Source organism: Saccostrea cucullata, unplaced genomic scaffold (genome assembly GCF_032062105.1).
Source record: "Saccostrea cucullata isolate Sc308-1 unplaced genomic scaffold, CSIRO_AGI_Scuc_v1 ctg2992, whole genome shotgun sequence".
NCBI classification, from domain to species: domain Eukaryota; kingdom Metazoa; phylum Mollusca; class Bivalvia; order Ostreida; family Ostreidae; genus Saccostrea; species Saccostrea cuccullata.
In genome coordinates, this window is record NW_026935055.1 from 45,009 (window position 1) to 63,568 (window position 18,560).

An 18,560-nucleotide genomic window follows, 5' to 3' on the forward strand; every position below is an offset into this window, starting at 1 on the left:
TACTGCTCTTTCGCTTGTCAGTTCTTCTAAGGCGAGTTAATAAAGATAAAAAATAATTAATCCTGCTTGAAATTTAATGATCTTTACGATAAATTTATTTTAACGTTTCTATCTTATACCTTATAGGACCTAGAAGCGAAAAACCAAACCCCCTAACTTTGCGCTATGGCGCGCTTTTCGAAATTCCCTAATTAATTAATATTATTTAATTAATTTCATTAGGGAATTTCGGAGAATCTAAGGTATATAATTGAAAAATGGGCATCTAGTACCCACTTTTTGAAAAACTCTACATTCTCCAACATTTTTACAATAAAGTTTCATTTAAATTAAAAGATTTAGTTCTTAAAGGAAAGAATACATTAATTGAAAATAATTAAAGTTAAAATTACATAATTAAGTATACGTCAATAAAAATAATAATAAAAATAATCAAGCTTGCTTAAAATTTAACGTTCTTTACGATAAAATTAGTTGTACTTGCCATATTGTACCGTAAAGGACCTAGAAGCGAAAAACCGAACCCTGTAACTTTGCGCTATGGCGCGCTTTTCCAAATTCCCTAATTAATTAATATTATTTAATTAATTTCATTAGGGAATTTCGGAGAATCTAAGGTATATAATTGAAAAATAGGCATCTAGTACCCACTTTTTGAAAAACTCTACATTCTCCAACATTTTTATAATAAAGTTTCATTTAAATTAAAAGATTTAGTTCTTAAATGAAAGAATACATTAATTGAAAATAATTAAAGTTAAAATTACATAATTAAGTATACGTCAATAAAAATAATAATAAAAATATTCAATCCTGCTTGAAATTTAATGTTCTTTACGATAAAATTAGTTGTACGTCTCTATATTGTACCGTAAAGGACCTAGAAGCGAAAAACCGAACCCCGTAACTTTGCGCTATGGCGCGCTTTTCGAAATTCCCTAATTAATTAATATTAATTAATTATTTCCATTTGGGATTTCTGGAGAATCTAAGGATATAATTTTAAAAATGGGCATCTAGTACCCACTTTTTGAAAAACTCTACATTCTCCAACATTTTTATAATAAAGTTTCATTTAAATTAAAAGATTTAGTTCTTAAATGAAAAAATACATTAAGTAAAACTAATTAAAGTTAAAATTACATAATAAAGTATACGTAAATAAAAATAATAATAAAAATATTCAATCTTGCTTGAAATTCAATGTTCTTTATGATAAAATTATTTGTACGTCTCTATCTTATACTGAAAAGGACCTATAAGCGAAAAATCGACCCCCAGTGACCCACTGCTAAAGTGCGCTTGGCGACACCCCCAAAATAATTAAATAAAACCTAATTTTTCGACGAGCAGAGCTTCAGAAATCTTTATAATATAATTTCATATTGTAGAACAATTATTCAGCAACATTTTGGAATAAAAATGTTTTGTATAGCTGCATTTTTAAAAAAAACCAGCGGCCGCAATACCAACCCTACCCCCTGTCGTCTTTTATTATTATTTATTGCTCTTTCTATTCTCAGTTCTTTTCAGGTGCTTGAATAAAGATAAAAAATATTTAATCTTCCTTAAAATTTAATGCTTTTTATGATAAAATTATTTCCACATCTCTATCTCATTTCGTATAGGACCTAGAAGCAAAAAAACCGAACCCGCTAGAGCGCGATTTACGAAATTCAAATAATAATTAAATAAAACCTAATTTCTCGACTTTCGCTTGTCAGTTCTTCTAAGGCGAGTTAATAAAGATAAAAAATAATTAATCCTGCTTGAAATTTAATGCTCTTTACGATAAAATTATTTTCACATCTCGGTCTGATTCCGTATAGGACCTAGAAGCGAAAAACCGAACCCCCATAAGCCTCCGCTAGAGCGCGATTTACGAATTTAGCTAAATAATTAAATAAAACCAAATTTCTCGATCAGGAGAGCTTCGGAAACCTTGAAACTATATTTTCATCTTGGAGAACAATTATTCAGCAACATTTAAGATATAAAACGTGTGTATAGCGGCATTTTTAAAAGGCCAGTGGCGGAAATACCCACCCTACCCCCTGCCGTATTTTATTATCATTTATTGCTCTTTCGCTTGTCAGTTCTTCTAAGGCGAGTTAATAAAGATTAAAAATATTTATGAAATAAATCATAAAATTATTTTCACATCTCAATCTTATACCCTTGTAGAAGCGAAAAACCGAACCCGCCGTATCATCCGTTTGAGCGCGATTTACGAAATTCCAAAAATAATTAAATAAAACCTATTTTCTCGACCAGGAGAACTTCGGAAACCTTTGAAATATATTTATATCTTGTAGAACAATTATTCAGCAACAAGAATATCGTGTGTATAGCGGCATTTTTAAAAGGCCAGTGGTCGAAATACCAACCCAACCCCCTGCCGTATTTTATTATCATTTATTGCTCTTTCGCTTGTCAGTTCTTCTAAGGCGAGTTAATAAAGATAAAAAATATTTATCCTGCTTGAAATCTAATGCTCTTTACAATAGAATTATTTTCACATCTCCATCTGATTCCGTATAGGACCTAGAAGCGAAAAACCGAACCCCCATAAGCCTCCGCTAGAGCGCGATTTACGAATTTAGCTAAATAATTAAATAAAACGTAATTTCTCGACCAGGAGAACTTCGGAAACCTTTAAACTATATTTTCATCTTGTAGAACAATTATTCAGCAACATTTTGAGATATAAATCGTGTGTATAGCGGCATTTTTAAAAGGCCAGTGGCGGAAATACCCAACCTACCCCCTGCCGTATTTTATTATGATTTATTGCTCTTTCGCTTGTCAGTTCTTCTAAGGCGAGTTAATAAAGATTAAAAATATTTATTCCTGCTTGAAATTTAATGCTCTTTACGATAAAATTATTTTCACATCTCAATCTTATACCGTTAAGGACGTAGAAGCGAAAAACCGAACCCGTCGTATCATCCGTTAGAGCGCGATTTACGAAATTCCAAAAATAATTAAATAAAACCAAATTTCTAGATCAGCAGGCATGCTAACGAAGCTATCTTAGGACTAAGACATATCTTAAGACGGTCTTACGACACATCTTAGTCTTAAGCGAGGCCATCGAAGCTATCCTATCTTAGGAGACCTCCTAATCTTAGTCCTAACTTTAAGATGAATGCGGACATGTCTTAAGTCATATCTTGGGTGATTTTAAGAAGCGTTGGTGTCAGGAAAAAAACTAAGAATGATTTCTTTGTGCAAGTAAATCGAATATTTGTTGTAAATTTATGATTTCTTTAATGAACTCAATCAATTTATGAGCATTGTACCGTGTGAATGTATGCATAAGCCTATGAAAATAGAGAGAACAGGTAATAAAAAATGCACTCATTACAGGCACGTAGCAACAGTGGGGTATAGGGGGTGGGTGGGGGAGGGGACCCACTTTTTTCCCCAACATTACTTTTTCTGTTTGAAATGTTCATTGAAAGGCTGCCCCCCCCCTATATACTATATGCAATTGATATCAGGTAAATGTAGTGTTGATTTCTAAGAAATTAGTACTAAAAGAAGTTGACAATGAAAATAGTTTGCCTCTCCCCCTTTCCACGAAATAGGATTTTCGATATTGGGCAATTCCCCCCTCCCCCCTTTTTTTGCTTGTCAATTTTTTCAGGTAATTCAAAAAAAATTTTGCCCCCCCCCCCTCTTTCAAAAACGATGCTACGTGCCTGCACTGATTGACATGTATGCATTTAAAGATTGATTCATCGAAAAAGATTTTTCAAGCCCTTTCAAAAAAATTTAAAAATATATACATGTACAACCAGTTGCTTTTATTGGGGCGAAACGGAGGGATATGAGATACCTTAAAAGATCTAATTACATACATGGTCAGAATTTCATGCCTGTGTATTGCATCAATCTGTTGCATTTCTTGGTATTAGCCGGTGTAGATAATAAAGACAGCAGAGAAACAAAACCTATTTTTAAAAAAATGAAAAAGAAAGTTTATGCATGTAAGCGTGACTGCCTCTTCCTTTTCCAGAGAGAGAGAGAGAGAGAGATCTTTTTCGTGTCACTGGCACCGTTTCTTTCGAAGTTCTTCTAAGTCTAGTGTGTCCCGAGGACACAGCATTCACCTTTTCGCAAATCCCCTCCCAAACTCTTTTTTTTTTGGAAATATTGGTTACAACATTTGAATAGTTACTAAAATAATTCTTATTATTCTCCACATTATCTAAAAGTATTTGGAGCTCCATTTCAATCAAATTTTGGTTCCTTTTTCTGCTCATTGCTGTTACATATGTACCTTGAAGTCTGAAACTTCAATGGATCTTATTCGAAGCCTATGAGTGAATAAGAATAATAGCGCTACATAGCACGAGATTTTTTCACGGGATACTCTCTGAGAAAAAGAAATACACGTTTGTATTTAAAAAATAATTTATATACTTGGAAATAGCTATCCAACAACTAGTGCAGTATGATATGGTATTTATAAAAAGAATTCAATACTTTTTCACAATGGGCATAATTGCATAATCACTATCACCTGAGAGAGAGAGAGAGAGAGAGAGAGAGAGAGAGAGGGGGGGGGTCATGAAAATAAACTATTCTTATGATACTTCATCTCTTATCTTGCATAAAAACAGGCAAAGTCCGCGAAATTGTTATTTATATCTTTAATACAGGTAACATTTTATTTTAGAATATTTAAGAAATATCTTAAAAGTCTCCAAAGTCTACCCTAACTAGGACATTCCTAAGAGAGCTTCTATGTCTATCTTAAGAAGTGTCTTAGGACCATCCTAAACTTTGTCTTAAGATTCCTCTTAAGTCATATCTTAAGACTATTCCTAAGAACCTTTCCATAGCATGCCCGCAGGAGAGCTTCGGAAACCTTTAAACTATATTTTTATCTTGTAGAACAATTATTCAGCAACATTTTTAGAATAAATCGTGTGTATAGCGGCATTTTTTAAAGGCCAGTGGCCGAAATACCAACCCTACCCCGTGCCGTATTTTATTATCATTTATTGCTCTTTCGCTTGTCAGTTCTTCTAAGGCGAGTCTATTAAAGATAAAAAATATTTAATCCTGCTTGAAATTTAATGCTCTTTACGATAAAATTATTTTCACATCTCAATCTTATACTGTAGAGGACGTAGAAGCGAAAATCCGAACCTGCCGTATCATCCATTAGGGCGCGATTTACGAAATTCCAAAAATAATTAAATAAAACCTATTTTCTCGACCAGCAGGCATGTTCATGAAGCTATCTTAGGACTATGGTGTGTCCTAAGATCGTCTTAGGAAATGTCCTAGTCTTAAGTCAGTTTCTCGAAGCTTTCCTAAATTTAAGAACTTTCCTAAGTTTTTCCTAACTTTAGAAAAGCATAATACCTGTCCTAAGATCATCCTAACTTAAAGTTTGTTTTGATGCTTTTGATTTTGGACCTTGCAAGTATCAGCGGTAATTTCTTGTTTCTCAGCAGTCCGTGTATGAGCTGATAATTTACACAAATAATTAAACAAGAAGTGTTACCCATAGGCCTCTTTTCATATATGCTATAAATTTCGCATATGCTGTTCCGGATATTACCTAATACAAATTTTGGATATTATTATAATGAATATTTTCGGTATTGGTTGGAGAAATATAATACAACGCTCCTCGGGCGACGAAGTGGGGGGGGGGGCTTTTATTATCAGTCGATCTGCTCATTGCGTATCAAATACAAAGTAATTGAAGACAAATAAGGTTATATGAGGGTAATGTTCGTGCTATGAAAGAAGTTGAAACCTAGACCCCGCCCTCTCTTTCTCTCTCTCTCTCTCTCTCTCTCTCTCTCTCTCTGAAAGACAATAATCTTTCCCTTTTTTGAGTCTAGTTTTCTCAGGTAAGCTAAATTTTTTCTCGCCCCCCCCCCCCATTTCATGACCGTTGTTATGTGACTGTCAAAGACATTCATCACAAACGTTGTATTATGACCGCCACCCCACCCCTTCTTATGTTTAAAATGTCATAATACATTACGAATATAGAAACAAATACCCCCTCTTTCATATACTAATGATTGGTCTATAGATACAGATACAGTACAACCTATGATCATTCTAACATGACTTTTTTGCGATATACATATTCGTCATTTATCAAAACTCCCATCATAGATTAATACCAACAAACTTGTCTTCGGAAAATAAGGAGGGGCCAGCCATCCACCCCCTATTATGAGACAATGAAGCTATCGACATGTTCTAATTTTTTTATTAACCGGTTGGGAGAACATACAAAATTAAAAAAAAAATTCTCATTCAAATATTTAAACTGTTGAGAGTTTTATTATTCAAGAATAAAATGTTGGCTTTAAACAAGTGTTTTCAGTGACTGAATACTTTTTTAGTGTCCTACAAAATTCATTTTACTTTCAATCAGATCAAAAAAATTAAGTAAACTTTTATAAAACTTCATAACAAATCATCATCAAGGTAGATCCTCAGAGCTTATTATTTTTTAAACTATAAATTTACAATTTGTTTGTTACAATACGATTTACAAGCGGTATTAAATATTTTATAATATCAAAAAAAAAATGCAAACATTAAAATATACTGAGGTCACATGGACATATAAATGGACCTTTTCTAATGTTACATGCGAAAAACCGTAAATTGTCTCCAAAATTATACATTTATCGATAAATGTTTAAGGAAAAATTGTTCATTGTAAGTTAGGATGTCCTAACTTAAGAAGTTCCTAAGTCACCGTCGAGATACATCTTATGATATGTCCTAAGTTGAAATTCCAGTTTCTTCCTAAAATAATTAAATAAAACTTAGGAAAGTTTCTGAACATGCCTGCAGGAGAACTTCGAAAACCTTTGTAATATATTTTCATCTTGTAGAACAATTATTTAGCAACATTTTGAGATATAAATCGTGTGTATAGCGGCATTTTTAAAAGGCCAGTGGTCGAAATACCAACCCTACCCCCTGCCGTATTTTATTATCATTTATTGCTCTTTCGCTTGTCAGTTCTTCTAAGGCGAGTAAATAAAGATAAAAAATATTTAATCCTGCTTGAAATTTAATGCTCTTTACGATAAAATTATTTTCACATCTCAATCTTATACCGTTAAGTACCTAGAAGCGAAAAACCGAACCCGTCGTATCATCCGTTAGAGCGCGATTTACGAAATTCCAAAAAAAATTAAATAAAACCAAATTTCTAGATCAGGAGAGCTTCGGAAACCTTTAAATTATATTTTCATCTTGTAGAACAATTATTCAGCAACATTTTTAGAATAAATCGTGTGTATAGCGGCATTTTTAAAAGGCCAGTGGCCGAAATACCAACCCTACCCCCTGCCGTATTTTATTATCATTTATTGCTCTTTCGCTTGTCAGTTCTTCTAAGGCGAATTAATAAAGATTAAAAATATTTATTCCTGCTTGAAATTTAATGCTCTTTACGATAAAATTATTTTCACATCTCAATCTTATACCGTTAAGGACGTAGAAGCGAAAAACCGAACCCGCCGTATCGTCCGTTAGAGCGCGATTTACGAAATTCCAAAAATAATTAAATAAAACCTATTTTCTCGACCAGGAGAGCTTCGGAAACCTTTGAAATATATTTTTATCTTGTAGAACAATTATTCAGCAACATTTTGAGATATAAATCGTGTGTATAGCGGCATTTATGAAAGGCCAGTGGCCGAAATACCAACCTTACCCCCTGCGTTTTTTATTATCATTTATTGCTCTTTCGCTTGTCAGCTCTTCTAAGGCGAGTTAATAAAGATAAAAAATATTTATTCCTGCTTGAAATTTAATGCTCTTTACGATAAAATTATTTCCACATCTCTATCTGATTCTCTATAGGACCTAGAAGTGAAAAACCGAACCCCCATAAGCCTCCGCTAGAGCGCGATTTACGAATTTAGCTAAATAATTAAATAAAACCAAATTTCTCGATCAGGAGAGCTTTGGAAACCTTTAAACTATATTTTTATCTTGTAGAACAATTATTCAGCAACATTTTGAGATATAAATCGTGTGTATAGCGGCATTTTTAAAAGGCCAGTGGCCGAAATACCAATCCTACCCCCTGCCGTATTTTATTATCATTTATTGCTCTTTCGCTTGTCAGTTCTTCTAAGGCGAGTTAATAAAGATAAAAAATATTTAATCCTGCTTGAAATTCAATGCTCTTTACGATAAAATTATTTTCACATCTCAATCTTATACCGTTAAGGACGTAGAAGCGAAAAACCGAACCCGTCGTATCATCCGTTAGAGCGCGATTTACGAAATTCCAAAAATAATAAAATAAAACCAAATTTCTAGATCAGGAGAGCTTTGGAAACCTTTAAATATATTTTTATCTTGTAGAACAATTATTCAGCAACATTTTGAGATATAAATCGTGTGTATAGCGGCATTTTTAAAAGGCCAGTGGCCGAAATACCAACCCCACCCCCTGCCGTATTTTATTAGCATTTATTGCTCTTCCGCTTGTCAGTTCTTCTAAGGCGATTTAATAAAGATAAAAAATATTTATTCCTGCTTGAAATTTAATCCTCTTTACGATAAAATTATTTTCACATCTCAATCTTATACCGTTAAGGACGTAAAAGCGAAAAACCGAACCCGCCGTATCGTCCGTTAGAGCGCGATTTACGAAATTCCAAAAATAATTACATAAAACCTACTTTCTCGACCAGGAGAACTTCGGAAACCTTTGAAATATATTTTTATCTTGTAGAACAATTATTCAGCAACATTTTGAGATATAAATCGTGTGTATAGCGGCATTTTTAAAAGGCCAGTGGTCGAAATACCAACCCTACCCCCTGCCGTATTTTATTATCATTTATTGCTCTTTCGCTTGTCAGTTCTTCTAAGGCGAGTTAATAAAGATAAAAAATATTTAATCCTGCTTGAAATTTAATGCTCTTTACGATAAAATTATTTTCACATCTCTATCTGATTCCGTATAGGACATAGAAGCGAAAAACCGAACCCCCATTAGCCTCCGCTAGAGCGCGATTTACGAATTTAGCTAAATAATTAAATAAAACGTAATTTCTCGACCAGTAGGCTTCGGAAACCTTTGAAATATATTTTTATCTTGTAGAACAATTATTCAGCAACATTTTGAGATATAAATCGTGTGTATAGCGGCATTTTGTAAAGGCCAGTGGCCGAAATACCAACCCTACCCCCTGCCGTATTTTATTATCATTTATTGCTCTTTCGCTTGTCAGTTCTTCTATTGCGAGTTAATAAAGATTAAAAATATTTATTCCTGCTTGAAATTTAATGCTCTTTACGATAAAATTATTTGCACATCTCTATCTGATTCCGTTAAGGACCTAGAAGCGAAAAACCGAACCCGCCATCAGCCTCCGCTAGAGCGCGATTTACGAATTTAGCTAAATAATTAAATAAAACCTATTTTCTCGACCAGGAGAACTTCGGAAAGGTTTGTAATATATTTTCATCTTGTAGAACAATTATTTAGCAACATTTTGAGATATAAATCGTGTGTATAGCGGCATTTTTAAAAGGCCAGTGGTCGAAATACCAACCCTACCCCCTGCCGTATTTTATTATCATTTATTGCTCTTTCGCTTGTCAGTTCTTCTAAGGCGAGTAAATAAAGATAAAAAATATTTAATCCTGCTTGAAATTTAATGTTCTTTATGATAAAATTATTTTCACATCTCTATCTGATTCCGTATAGGACCTAGAAGCGAAAAACCGAACCCCCATCAGCCTCCGCTAGAGCGCGATTTACGAATTTAGCTAAATAATTAAATAAAACCTATTTTCTCGACCAGGAGAGCTTTGAAAACCTTTGATATATATTTTTATCTTGTAGAACAATTATTCAGCAACATTTTGAGATATAAAACGTGTGTATAGCGGAATTTTTGAAAGGCCAGTGGCCGAAATAGCAACCCTACCCCCTGCCGTATTTTATTATCATTTATTGCTCTTTCGCTTGTCAGTTCTTCTAAGGCGAGTTAATAAAGATAAAAAATATTTAATCCTGCTTGAAATTTAATGCTCTTTACGATAAAATTATTTTCACATCTCTATCTGATTCCGTATAGGACCTAGAAGCGAAAAACCGAACCCCCATAAACCTCCGCTAGAGCGCGATTTACGAATTTAGCTAAATAATTAAATAAAACGTAATTTCTCGACCAGGAGAGCTTTGAAAACCTTTGAAATATATTTTCATCTTGTAGAACAATTATTCAGCAACATTTTGAGATATAAATCGTGTGTATAGCGGCATTTTTTAAAGGCCAGTGGCCGAAATACCAACCCTACCCCCTACCGTATTTTATTATCATTTATTGCTCTTTCGCTTGTCAGTTCTTCTAAGGCGAACTAATAAAGATTAAAAATATTTAATCCTGCTTGCAATTTAATGCTCTTTACGATAAAATTATTTTCACATCTCTATCTTATACCGTTAAGTACCTAGAAGCGAAAAACCGAACCCGCCGTATCGTCCGTTAGAGCGCAATTTACGAAATTCCAAAAATAATTAAATAAAACGTAATTTCTCGACCAGGAGAGCTTTGAAAACCTTTGAAATATATTTTTGTCTTGTAGAACAATTATTCAGCAACATTTTGAGATATAAATCGTGTGTATAGCGGCATTTTTGAAAGGCCAGTGGCCGAAATACCAACCCTACCCCCTGCCGTATTTTATTAATCATTTATTGCTCTTTCGCTTGTCAGTTCTTCTAAGGCGATCTAATAAAAATAAAAAATACTTATTCCTGCTTGAAATTTAATGCTCTTTACGATAAAATTATTTTCACATCTCTATCTTATACCGTTAACGACCTAAAAGCGAAAAACCGAACCCGCCGTATCGTCCGTTAGAGCGCGATTTACGAAATTCCAAAAATAATTAAATAAAACCTATTTTCTCGACCAGGAGAACTTCGGAAACCTTTGAAATATATTTTTATCTTGTAGAACAATTATTCAGCAACATTTTGAGATATAAATCGTGTGTATAGCGGCATTTTTTAAAGGCCAGTGGCCGAAATAGCAACCCTACCCCTTTCCATATTTTATTATCATTTATTGCTCTTTCGCTTGTCAGTTCTTTCAAAGCGATTTAATAAAGATAAAAAATATTTAATCCTGCTTGAAATTTAATGCTCTTTACGATAAAATTATTTTCACATCTCTATCTTATACCGTTAAGTACCTAGAAGCGAAAAACCGAACCCGCCGTATCGTCCGTTAGAGCGCAATTTACGAAATTCCAAAAATAATTAAATAAAACGTAATTTCTCGACCAGGAGAGCTTTGAAAACCTTTGAAATATATTTTTGTCTTGTAGAACAATTATTCAGCAACATTTTGAGATATAAATCGTGTGAATAGCGGCATTTTTGAAAGGCCAGTGGCCGAAATAGCAACCCTACCCCCTGCCGTATTTTATTATCATTTATTGCTCTTTCGCTTGTCAGTTCTTCTAAGGCGATTTAATAAAGATAAAAAAATATTTATTCCTGCTTGAAATTTAATGCTCTTTACGATAAAATTATTTTCACATCTCTATCTGATTCTCTATAGGACCTAGAAGTGAAAAACCGAACCCCCATAAGCCTCCGCTAGAGCGCGATTTACGAATTTAGCTAAATAATTAAATAAAACCTAATTTCTCGACCAGGAGAGCTTGGGAAAATTTTCAAATATATTTTTATCTTGTAGAACAATTATTCAGCAACATTTTGAGATATAAATCGTGTGTATAGCGGCATTTTTAAAAGGCCAGTGGCCGAAATACCAACCCTACCCCCTACCGTATTTTATTATCATTTATTGCTCTTTCGCTTGTCAGTTCTTCTAAGGCGAGTTAATAAAAATAAAAAATATTTAATCCTGCTTGAAATTTAATGCTCTTTACAATAAAATTATTTTCACATCTCTATCTTATACCGTTAAGGACCTAGAAGCGAAAAACCGAACCCGCCGTATAGTCCGCTAGAGCGCGATTTACGAAATTTAGCTAAATAATTAAATAAAACGTACTTTCTCGACCAGGAGAGCTTTGGAAACCTTTAAACCATATTTTTGTCTTGTAGAACAATTATTCAGCAACATTTTGAGATATAAATCGTGTGTATAGCGGCATTTTTTAAAGGCCAGTGGCCGAAATACCAACCCTACCCCCTGCCGTATTTTATTATCATTTATTGCTCTTTCGCTTGTCAGTTCTTCTAAGGCGAGTTAATAAAGATTAAAAATATTTATTCCTGCTTGAAATTTAATGCTCTTTACGATAAAATTATTTTCACATCTCAATCTTATACCGTTAAGGACGTAGAAGCGAAAAACCGAACCCGTCGTATCATCCGTTAGAGCGCGATTTACGAAATTCCAAAAATAATTAAATAAAACCTAATTTCTCGACCAGGAGAGCTTCGGAAACCTTTGAAATATATTTTTATCTTGTAGAACAATTATTCAGCAACATTTTGAGATATAAATCGTGTGTATAGCGGCATTTTTAAAAGGCCAGTGGCCGAAATACCAACCCTACCCCCTGCCGTATTTTATTATCATTTATTGCTCTTTCGCTTGTCAGTTCTTCTAAGGCGAGTTAATAAAGATTAAAAATATTTATTCCTGCTTGAAATTTAATGCTCTTTACGATAAAATTATTTTCACATCTCTATCTTATACTGTTAAGTACCTAGAAGCGAAAAACCGAACCCGCCGTATCGTCCGTTAGAGCGCAATTTACGAAATTCCAAAAATAATTAAATAGAACGTAATTTCTCGACCAGGAGAGCTTCGGAAACCTTTGAAATATATTTTTATCTTGTAGAACAATTATTCAGCAACATTTTTAGATATAAATCGTGTGTATAGCGGCATTTTTAAAAGGCAAGTGGCCGAAATACCAGCCCTATCCCCTGCCGTATTTTATTATCATTTATTGCTCTTTCGCTTGTCAGTTCTTCTAAGGCGAGTTAATAAAGATAAAAAATATTTAATCCTGCTTGAAATTTAATGCTCTTTACGATAAAATTATTTTCACATCTCTATCTGATTCCGTATAGGACCTAGAAGCGAAAAACCGAACCCCCATTAGCCTCCGCTAGAGCGCGATTTACTTTAATATTTGGGTGCATGGAAGTACAGATGAATGTCCTATCAAACATGAGTTATTTGGGTCACATCTTCCTTGTTACCATAGCAACGGTGATTTTAATGCTTGAAAAGTGTGAAATTTGATTATTGATAACCCTGTCAAAATTAATTACAGAATCAAACTATGTTTTTCTTAATTTCAATATATATGGGAGATTTAATTTTTCCCATGTTTATTTTAAAGCATTGGGGCCTACTTTGCTTTGTTTCTACCAAATGCTGTAAAATCAACATGATTTTTATAAATATTTTACACGAAAACGCAACCAAACTCTATCATAATCATACATGCAATAGAAACTACGAGCTTTGAAGTTATAAATCCAATAATAAAAAATGGTAGTTGGGTACTCTATAGCAAATAATTTGATTTAGAATGTACCACAAATATGAAAACGCGTGAACGATTATCTCCCTTTTGTGGAACTCTCCTGCTGATAAAGAACAGAAAGTTGCTGTTGCAGCAGAAGTCGGAGAAGAAAAACACCATGTAAAGATGTATAAAGCAGGTCTTGTGCGGTTACAGAGGACATGACAGTATCAAGAGTTTGTAGGTGACTGAAAAGTACTATTTATAGTCCGAAATATCTGACGTTTTCCTGGCTTTTTAACTATTTCTATATTTTACGTGCGAGGAAAACGCCAGAACCGGTGCCTTTACGAAAACTAAAATTCCAAGCAGAGGCGGCATTCTCGGGTGTATTTTCGATACTTGCAATTACTTGTCAAACTCACAATTTATCAATAGTACAATACCTGTAGTACTTACCAATATAATTTTTATGGTTTGTTTGTAAATATATGATCCGATGGAAACATTTTCTCTGACTGTCGAGATTTGTTTTCATTTCGTGCGTTTACAAATTAAAAAAAAAATATACAAGTCCTGTATTGAAATGATGAGTGATTATTTTCTTTTCATTGATATTGTCAAGTACTAAAAGCATTGTGCCATTGATAAATTGTGACAACGGCATTTAATGCGGTTCCCAGGTATGGGAAATCAACTCTGACTGGAAATGGCGAAATTTCCAGTTTTCGTAATGGCGCTGGTTCTGACGTTTTCCTGGCACAGAAAATATTAAAAAAAAAAAACAACTGAAAAATGCCAGATATTTCAGACTTTATTATTTAGAGCATATTCATCAATCACTGATAAGGTCAAATTGGTATATTTCCACTCGTGTATGTCTGCATATTAGTGTTCTTTTGATAAGTAATATTTCAAACTCGTGTATATCTGCATATTAGTGTTCTTTTGATAAGTAATATTTCAAACAATATTTCATAAAATTCATAGCCATACCCGCTATACCTCATTATCTCAGGTCTATCAATATATATTTTTTCGGAGAGCTACAGTTCTGCAGCTACACTAAAACAAGATGACAAAACTTGAGGTTGCTAATATTGATTTAAAAAGGGGAAGGGATAACAGACTCAACTCTGGTTTCAAAATTTGCTCCTGGCCCTTAAAGTGGAGGGGAGGGGAACCATGATTTATAAATTTTAACTACAGGAAATTTTGACTTCCCAAAAAAGTCAGGAGTGGGTGGGGTGCTATTCCTCCTAAGCCCTTGATCAGGTTGGGCACAATTTCTGAATACGATAATTCTGAAAATGTGAGACTAAATTGGAGTATCCCCTTTGTCCAGTTTAATGTCTTATATCATATCCCAGTCACTATATATGCTATAGGCTCAAGTAAGTTTGTAAACAGGTCTAAAATATTTTCAGGAGAATCATGATGATAATCAGTTGCAATGTGAACTACCAAATAACCATGAAGTACAAGCAGATCCAGTTAGTGTGGAACAAATAAAGGTTTGTATTGAAATTTTTACATGTACTGAATTATTATGCCCAAAGAGCATGAACATATTTTTGTTTGTCATTTCTGTCTATCTGTTGTCAGCTTTAACCTTTACCATGACTTTTGAACTGTGAGATCATATTTGGTATACATAATCCACTAATTAATTAAGTTCTTTTAAATTACACCAACGTCAGTAACCTTTAGACCTTGATCTTTTTGCTAAAACTAGCTTTTCTATATTTGTTGACGCTGGGGGCATACTGTTTCACAAACTTATCTTGCTTTAAATTACTTTTAGCATCAGCTTGTTTATTATAAAGAATCAGCAACTATATGCAGTAGGGTCATGTAAATTTGTAAACAGATATGAAATACTTTCAGGAGAATCATGATGATGATGAGTTGCTATGTGAACTACCAAATAACCATGAAGTACAACCAGATTCAAAGCATATGGAACAAATAGAGGTTTGTACTGAATTTTTTACATGTACTGAATTGTTTAGAACTACTTTGAGCATCAGCTTGTTCATAAGAGCCCAGCCTCAAAGAGTACCGGTAATCACTTTGTTCATCCATTTCTTTGTCGAGAGAAAACTCAAATGCTATATGTCCTGGAAACTTCAAACTTGAAAGGATTGTGACTCAATAACTTAAATCCATTTGACCTATGAACTTCATATTTTAAACCCAGACAAGAAGCCTAAAATGGGCCCATATTGCTCACCTGGTCTTCTGTCAAAGGTTGTTAAAGACTGATATCATGAGGCACATTTGTGTCATGTAAGCTGTGCTTTTGAGGCAGGTATGAAATGCATTTCAGATAAGACAATTTCATTGAAGTCTACTGTGACCTTAGCATTGAAGTTTGACATTGAGTTAGGGTCATGGCACACCACCTATCATTAGGAGCATTGTATGCCAAGTATGGAAGCTGTTCCATGAGGCATATAGAAATACAGACCTGAAAACTCCATCAAATTTTACCCTGACCTTGACATTGAAGGTGTGACTTTGGCTCAGGGCTGTGAAACACTGTCTCAGCATGAGTATTATTTGTGTCAAAATGAACTTGTTTTAAATGAAGTTGTTAGTTGGATTGATTTTGTATCTTTCTTTTGTAGGTGGAATCAACTTCAGACGACAACTTTTCCAAACACCTTGTGAAAGTCATCTGAATGCCAGGATTCTCAAGAGCATGAAGATAGTCCATTACATAGAAGGAAGACCTTGATAATGTATCTTGATGCCATTGGTGAAAAGGCAGAGGTCTAACACTGACTGTGAAGAAAATGACTTGACAGCTGAAGGGAACATGAACAATTTGAATCAGATTTCTGATATGGCTCTTAAAGCAGTTAACTAAAAACATTTTCTTACTAAGTTTAAGATTTTGATATCAAAGTTTTTGGAAGGGGGATATAGGAATCACCCTGTTTGTTTGTCCATCTGTCTGTGGACAGCACTTGGATTATACTGCTCTAGCTCTAGTTGGTTAAAACAGATAATATCTAAAATCAAATGTGTCATACTTCTTGTTTATTGTGCATAAATGTACTTTGAAGAACATACTGTATAAGTAGAATTTTTAGCGAGGATTTAATATTGGCATTATTAGAGATGGTGCTGACATCGCTAAAATTGAATATTGCTAAAAATTAATGTCTTATTATTTGTAATAGCTTTTTTAGTAAACATTTTAAAATCGCTAAAATTACTTCATAATTCATGTTTTGTACATATCTGTCTTATGGAAAAACTTGGTAAGTTCCTGTTTTACACAAAAATCGCTTATTGTATTGAGGATGTGTCATGACCTTGACCCAAGATTCTTTGTGTAAGTTTAATGTCACTGAAAGGAAAAACTTCATAATTTGTGCCTGGTCCATATCCTTCTTATTGATAAACTTGGATACTTTCTTGTTTACACAAAGATTACTTATGACACAAGGGTGTGTCATGACTTTGACCCAAGGTCAATCGTCCAAGTTCAAGGGCACAGACAGTAAAAAAATTACAATTCATGTCTGGTCCATATCTTTCTTATGGGTAAACTTGGAAGGTTGTCCCATTTGGACAGTTCTAGTTGTTTTTAGGTTTATAACTTGAATAATAAACATGGTACAGCAATGTAAATTAGCCAGTAGACAGCATTGGAGTCCCTTTGGGTTGAACATTTAATTTTGACATATAACTTACTTTTTTTTGTCATATATGGTCAAGTTTTTGCATATTTGGTCCACATTCTGACTATATTTATAACTATTTGACATTGTAGAGCAATGGTACTTATTATTACTTATATAATGGGGTAAGTACAACAGGGTTTACAGTTGATCAGGATGCCATGACCCAAATATTCCACTTGAGAGGCTTTAATTTCCTGGGTGTATGTTTCATGTTTTGCCGATCCTAGTCAAGTCAGTTGCTAGGGTATAAATTCCGTTGCTATGGAGATTATTTTTCCTATTGTTTTGTAAAAAATCGTCATTTTTGGAGTTTTTTCTAAAGTACTATGTTTCTGTAGATATGGCATCTAACTGTTAAATATCTTGTAATATTTAAAAAAATATTGCCAAAACTTGCGAAAATCCATTGAAAGTGTTTTGAAAAAATGCAAATTTTATTTCTGAAAAAAAAAAATTGGGGAAACCATACCAATTTTTATTTTTTTTTCATAGTATTGGGATATATTTTAACTTTGTATGACATACAATATTTCGGGTTTTGCGTTTTTAAGTATTCAACTTTTGAAAAAAAAATTTTCCATGGATATTCCCATCATGAAAACCTTGTCATTTTTCGGTTGCCATAGCAACCATATAAAATTTTTAAAAAACTTACAGACATAAAGATATTTTCTTCTGATGCATCTTTCATTATTTCAGTATAAGAAAACAAATTTAGACCTTCCAATTGTTCCCCCCTCTGCATTTAAATATGTCTAAATTAGTGTTATTTTACAATGTTTCATTGAGAATTTACTATGCAAATCACATTTGTTGCCATGGAAACCAATGATGATGAATAAATTTGTAAAATTTGTCTTAAATGTGTTTTTTGTAGTTGTTCAAATATTTAGGGTGGTTTTTTCCCCAAATTTAAAATTTTTACTTTTCCCTGTAAATCTCAATGGTTACTGACACGGCCTCTTAAATAAAACGTAATTTCTCGACCAGGAGAGCTTCGGAAACCTTTAAATTATATTTTCATCTTGTAGAACAATTATTCATCAACTTTTTTAGATATAAATCGTGTGTATAGCGGCATTTATGAAAGGCCAGTGGCCGAAATACCAACCCTACCCCCTGCGTTTTTTATTATCATTTATTGCTCTTTCGCTTGTCAGTTCTTCTAAGGCGAGTTAATAAAGATAAAAAATATTTAACCTTTGAAATTTAAAGCTCTTTTCGATAAAATTATTTTACATCTCTATCTGATTCCGTATAGGACCTGAAGCGAAAAACCAAACCCCCATTAGCCTCCGCTAGAGCGCGATATACGAATTTAGCTAAATAATTAAATAAAACCTATTTTCTCGACCAGGAGAACTTCGAAAACCTTTA

At 33.5% G+C, this 18,560-nt stretch overlaps 1 long non-coding RNA gene across 2 annotated transcripts; it reads left to right on the forward strand.

The window, feature by feature from the left end:
* The first annotated feature begins 13,413 nt into the window (after positions 1-13,413).
* Positions 13,414-16,585, forward strand: LOC134241775 (uncharacterized). Of its 2 annotated transcripts, XR_009986729.1 has the most exons (4): positions 13,414-13,732; positions 14,916-15,002; positions 15,376-15,462; positions 16,119-16,585. It is a non-coding gene; the product is annotated as an uncharacterized LOC134241775 (long non-coding RNA). The 2 variants fall into 2 exon arrangements; XR_009986730.1 differs by lacking the exon at positions 13,414-13,732 and having other exon boundaries at positions 14,855-15,002.
* The last annotated feature ends 1,975 nt before the right edge of the window (positions 16,586-18,560 follow it).